This window comes from Haemorhous mexicanus, chromosome 23 (assembly GCF_027477595.1).
Source record: "Haemorhous mexicanus isolate bHaeMex1 chromosome 23, bHaeMex1.pri, whole genome shotgun sequence".
NCBI lineage: Eukaryota > Metazoa > Chordata > Aves > Passeriformes > Fringillidae > Haemorhous > Haemorhous mexicanus.
This window is the reverse complement of record NC_082363.1, coordinates 5,616,882-5,623,141: the sequence shown is the minus strand read 5'-3', so window position 1 is coordinate 5,623,141 and position 6,260 is coordinate 5,616,882.

Here is a 6,260-nt window from a genome sequence, read left to right as displayed (position 1 = left end):
TGGCAATGGACACCCAGTGTTCCAAGAATGGGGAGCAATCACCACCAGCTCCCTCTGCCAGGAGCCCAGGTCTCCTCTCCCAGTCACCGTTCTGCCTCAAAATCCCTGGGAGAACTTCCCTGTGATTTTTTTCTCTCCTGAGTCAGGTGAACTCAAGCTCCTGGCAGCAATTCTCATCCCAGCAGCTGAGGAGGAGTGGGAGAAGCCAGGGATGGGAAATGCTCAGGGGCTCCAGCAGCTCCTGGGTGTCCATATGGCACACAGAGCTGCAGCAGGCAAGGGCACTGCTAAGGACAAATCTATACATTTAATTAGGATCTAAGTGATCTCTCGTTTCTGTTTGCAGAAATTTCTGCAGCTAACAAAGATTGATTTATGGGAATCTTCCTCGGTGTTGAGCAGTTTTACTCTTACTTTACACCTAAGCTGGCTCTGAGTAGGATCTACCTGGTTGGCATCCATAAAAGTGCAACAGGCAGGTTCCTCACAGGACTTAATGTGGCTTTTTTTGTAGATTTAATGTACTTAATTTTGTAGGTTTAATGTGGTTATTCTCATAGATTTAACTGGCAAGTTTTGGTAGATTTAATGTAGTTAATTTTGTAGATTTAATGTGGTTATTCTCATAGATTTAACTGGCATTTTTGGTAGAATTAATATAGTTAATTTTGTAAATTTAACGTGGTTATTCTCATAGATTTAACTGGCAATTTCTGTAGATTTAATGTAGTTAACTTTGTAGATTTAATGTGGTTTTTCTCATAGATTTAATGTAGTTATTTTTTGTAGATTGTAGCTATTCTCATAGATTTAATGTAATTATTTTTTGTAAGTTTATTGTAGCTATTCTCATAGATTCAATGCAGTTTTTCTCATTGATGTATTTATTCTTACACATGGCTATAAGACACTTCAGGGTATTATTTTGCCCATTTTAGAGGTGGAGAACCAAGATGCCAAGAATCTGAGAGCTTCGTTCCTTCTGCTGTGCTAAGTGAAAAAAAACCCAACCCAACTCAAACAACCAACCCCAAAAACCTCAAGAAACCCCTCATTTTCTGTGTGAGGAGCACACAGAAAGGACTTATTTGCAGAATCATTAATTTTGATTGTCTTGAGCAGCTGTGAGTGGTCACTGGAATGGAGCAATCCATCATCCTGGCAGTGCAGCAAGGTCCCTGTTCTGGTCATTGCTTTGGAGGGGACAGAGCTGCTCTGATTTCTGACAGTCTCACCTTGGCAAAAGGCAGCTCCATGCTGGGAAGTGGAATGGGGTTGCTCTGATATTTATTTTCCCCCTAAATCTCACATTCCATTAAATTATTCATCATTGAATCAGTGCCTGCAGGAATTCTCATCTGCTGGTCCACCCCACCAGCCATCAGCCCTTCATTTTACAGAAGAGCTTTTAAAAGCTTAATTCCTCTTTGCAGTCCTGGGAAGGTGAACACTGCACTGGGGGTTTCTTCTTCCAGAGACTGAGGAACTGTGGGGGTTTTCAGCTCTTGGAAAACATCCTCTCTCCCCAAAGCAATGTGGACACAAACCATATGGAGCAATGAGGCATTTGCTGTTTGGGTTGGGCCCCTTTGAAAGGATTTTTCCCTTTTTGCTTACTTTGGAACTTTGCAGAGGAGGTTCTCCCATTACTGGAACTTGGAAGTGTAAAGAGCTCACAGTGTGGCAGGGTTACAGCTTGGAAAAAACCCCAAATGAGGGATTTTACCCTTGGATCCTGCAGGGATGGGGCTTGAGCAGCCAAGCCTCTTTGTGGGGTGTATTTAGTGGGAACTCAGAGACTCCACGTGTGAATATTTGCTCCAAAGGTGCTTCCTCAGGCACAAGGCATCCCAAACTGCTCAGAACTCCTGGATACAGAGAGGGAGCAGCTCGGGGGTTTTATGCAGTGCTTTTCTTCTGGGGGGAATTTAGAGCAGAGATTCCAGCCCTGGACAGCAAATATTTGAGCTGGTGCTTCACCTGTCTGGGAGACAGCACTTGAATATTTTTGTCTTCATATTTCCCCTGGAGAATCTGGAATAACTACCTGGGATGAGACTCTTCCAGGATATTTTTACCTTGCTCAGATGTTTGGTTGCTGTGTCACAGTTGCCACAATGTCAAGTTGACCTTCAGCTCCTCCTTGGGAAGGAATTGATTCTGCAGATAGAAATTGTCAGGAGTTGTGGTTTTTTTTCCCCCTCTGCCTGTGTTTGTTTTGTCACTGGTGATATGAACCTCAAAACTTTGTGCTTATAAGAATACATGAGAATCTATAACCTAAAATTAAATATAAATGCACCTGATAGTATTATGTGAGAATATATTACCTACTTTAGTGGCCTGCCCAATTGTTGCACAGTTTTTAGTGTTAGTATTGATGGGATTGAATGCTCTGGGTCACCTGAATAGATGATCCCATGGCTGCTGCTCCCAGAAATTCAGGGAGTGGGTGTGCAGTAGAGCAGTGATTTCCCAGCTGGAGCTCTGGGGCTCTCCTGCAGGAATCAAGCAGCTCCACCAAATGTGAAATGTGAAAACAACTCCATGTCCTAAAGCAATCTGAGCCAAGCAGGACGTGGCAGCATCTTTAGTGTTATTTGTCTTAAGAGTTGTTGCCATGGAAACAAGGTCTCCATCTCTATCTGGTACATCCTTATAGATATCCATAAATATATATATATATCTATATTCACATCTATCTGAGACGTGAGGGAAATTCTCTTCCCTCTGGCTGTCAGGGTTTGTAGTTTGCCCTGAATCCTTTGCCTGTGCATAAAAAAAAAAATTAAATTATTTGAGGCAGTTCTGTGTCAGTGGAAGTGCAATTCCAGATCTGGAATCAGGTTAGAAATGATCAGCTCCTCTGTGTGAGGAGCAGCTCCAAAACTCCTCCAAGACTACTTAAAATCTCTTTTATTTTTTACCTTTTTGGTTTTAGTTCAATAAAGAACCATGAGTCTGGAAAGAGAGCTGTTAGCTGGTGTCTGAGTTTTAATGTTCAGCTTACACAAAGATCTATTTCTTCTGTGTGTATAAATTAGTCTAAACAGGAAAAGTGACCTGAACCAAGATTCATAATGCACGTGTGAAATGGTCAGTTTAGTAACCAGAACAGTGTCCATTATTCCAGTCAAAATGCCAGCAAATGAGATTATGATTCACTTTTCACTTAAATCCAGAAGAAAATCTGAAGCTATAGGGTGACATTAAAACCAAAAAGCCCAACCCAGCAGCCTCTCCCTGGTGAATCAGCAGATGCCTGGCTCCAGGACAATGGCTGGATGTAGCCTGTGATTTATTGTGGCAGGGATGCTGCCCACAGAGGAGAACTCATTGTGCTCAGAAATAATGGGTTTGTCTCTGAGAGCCAGCAGAACCCTGTCATCTGTCAGCCAGCAGAAATGAAATAAAGCTCAGCATTGAAATATCTCCTTGGAGCAGGTTGGCTGCCAGCTGTGTGGGGTGGAAATAAGTCCTGGTACAGGCACAGTTTAGAACTGGGAAAAACTTGAAGTTTGGGCGATGTTTCAAAACTCTTCTCTTCCCTTTAGAGATGAGCATCCTTGGAGCACCCCCAGAATTAAAAACGATCAGATATCAGTGTTGGAAAGGTACAGCAGCTCCTGCCCTGAGTTTCTGGATGCATTCACTGCAGCGACAAGCAGGTAAAAAGGTGAAGGTGTCTTACCTGGCTCTTGTGGAGGAGGTTTTCCAGCTGCAGAGGTGCCTCGAGCAGTTTCTGGGGTGGACCTGGGCTCTGTGTGTTTCCTGGCAGTCAGAAAGAAATGTTTATTCATGTTCCCAGCGCTGAGGCTCTCCCCAGGAATGGTCTTTGCAAAGTGCTGTGCCCAAATCTCCCTCTCTCCCCCTCACTCACATGCAGGTGGCTCCAACGCCCAATGAATTAAATGCTCTGAGACTTCTCAGGGATTTAACCCCTTCCAACACGTCTGAAATCACTCGGTTTTATGTCTAGACTGGAAATTAGGTTGTGTGGCAGGGCTGCCTTTAAGAGGACAAGGTGATTTCCTGGCTTCTCAACATTTGGAGAATTCTCTTCTATTCCAGTAATTAATTCTTAGGAAAGTTCTTGTTTTCCACGAGGTGCTTTACCTTTTTCCCCATTAGGTTTTTCAAGACTCCTGGAATGCAGTGTCTCATTTTCACACCCAATTTCAGTATTGTAATTATTTTAGTATTGCAATCATATTCTTAATGAAAAAAACCACTTTAAAATTACATGCACACTTGAAAGGTGTAAAGGTATATTTTTGCCTTGCTTTGCAGTATAGGAAGACAGATTCCAAACAAAATAAATCTCAGATATTTTACCTTAAATTATTTTCAGTTACAGAGCACATGCAAGTTTCAGCTGTTCCATTAAATGCACTGCTTTTAAAAATGACAAGGAGATGATTCCTGTTTCCAAGGAAAGCTGTTCAGACCAGTTGAAAAGTTAGAGTATCTAACCCTGATCCTGTATTTAAACACCAGGCACTTGTTATTTAATGCAGCCCAGAAGTCCAAGCCATAAAATCCTCTTCAATAAAGGATTACACTTGGTTTCAGCAAGACTGTGATTATCAAGGTGCTGATCAATGCTGGCTTATCAAAATCCTTATAGATATGCTTCACTTTCAGCAGCATTCCCATTTTCAGCCAGCCCTTCCCTTTTCCTTGTGTTCCCACTGGCAATGAGGATGCTGTGGGGGAAATCAGGGGCTTGGCATCCTTGAGCCCAAGGGCTGAACTTGTCCCTGAATGGACAGTGAGTGTGAGGGGTGGCTGTGGCAGGAGCTGCAGGACAGGAGGAGGCAGAGTCTGCTCAGCTCTGTCATGTAAGAGCAGCTGAAGGTGCCTCAAATCCCAGAATCCCAGGATGGTTTGGGTTGGAAGGGCCCTCTGGACATCACCAAGTCCAACCCCCTGCCAAGGCAGGGTCACCTGGAGCAGGTGGCACAGGAGAGCATCCAGGTGGGTTTGGAATTCTCCAGCCAGGGAAACTCCACACCCTCTAGAAGCTGCTCCAGAGCTCTGCCACCTCCATGGGAAAAAGTTCTTCCTCAGGCTGAGGTGGAGCTTGCTGTGTTTTGTGAGTTACTTGTGGGGCACTACTGGAAGTTCACATCCTATCCCAGCAGGAGTCTATTTAACTTCCTGCTGCCTCAGCTAGTTTTGTTTGAATGATATTTTTAAGAGCCCCTCCATATCACCTGAAATCTCCTTTGCATTGGGGCTCCCTCGAGGTGATTATGGCCACCACTCCTTGGATTTAGGATGAGGAATGGGCTCTGGGGGTGCAGAGAGGTGCCTGGGTGCCCTCAGAGGAGGGTTTGGGTTCCAGGTACCCCTCTGGTTGGAATTTCCCACCAGGGACAGTGGGTTCCCTTTGGAATGGCCAGCTCTGGGGGTTCCTTGTGCAGCAAAGCCCCTGGAGGTCAGCCAGGCCTGCACTGGGGTCTGAATGTCTTCATTAATTCTCATTTCAAAGGCAAACACAGAGCCTGCAGCAGGGCTGGGTGAGATCTCCTCCTCCCTGCTGAGGGGCTGTGCAGGGCACAGAGCAGGGGGTGACCTCCAACAGCAGCCCTGGCTGGGGACAGGGGCTGGGGACAAGGGATGGGGACAGGGAGAGGGGAAAGGGACAGGGAGAGGGGCTGGGGACAGGGAGAGGGGCTGGGAACAGGGACAGGGACAAGGGATGGGGACAGGGAGAGGGGAAAGGGACAGGGAGAGGGGCTGGGGACAGGGAGAGGGGCTGGGAACAGGGACAGGGACAAGGGATGGGGACAGGGAGAGGGGAAAGGGATAGGGAGAGGGGCTGGGGACAGGAACAGGGACAAGGGATGGGGACAGGGAGAGGGGAAAGGGATAGGGAGAGGGGCTGGGGACAGGAACAGGGACAAGGGATGGGGACAGGGAGAGGGGCTGGGGACAGGGAGAGGGGCTGGGGACAGGGACAGGGGCTGGGAACAGGGACAGGGACAAGGGATGGGGACAGGGAGAGGGGAAAGGGACAGGGAGAGGGGCTGGGGACAGAGAGAGGGGCTGGGGACAGGGACAGGGACAAGGGATGGGGACAGGGAGAGGGGAAAGGGACAGGGAGAGGAGCTGGGTACAGGGACAGGGGCTGGGGACAGGGATGGGGAAAGGGACAGGGACAGGGAACAGGGACAGGGGCTGGGGAAAGGGGCAGGGAGAGGGGCTGGGGACAGGGACAGGGGACAGGGGCTGGGGACAGGGATGGGGAAAGGGAC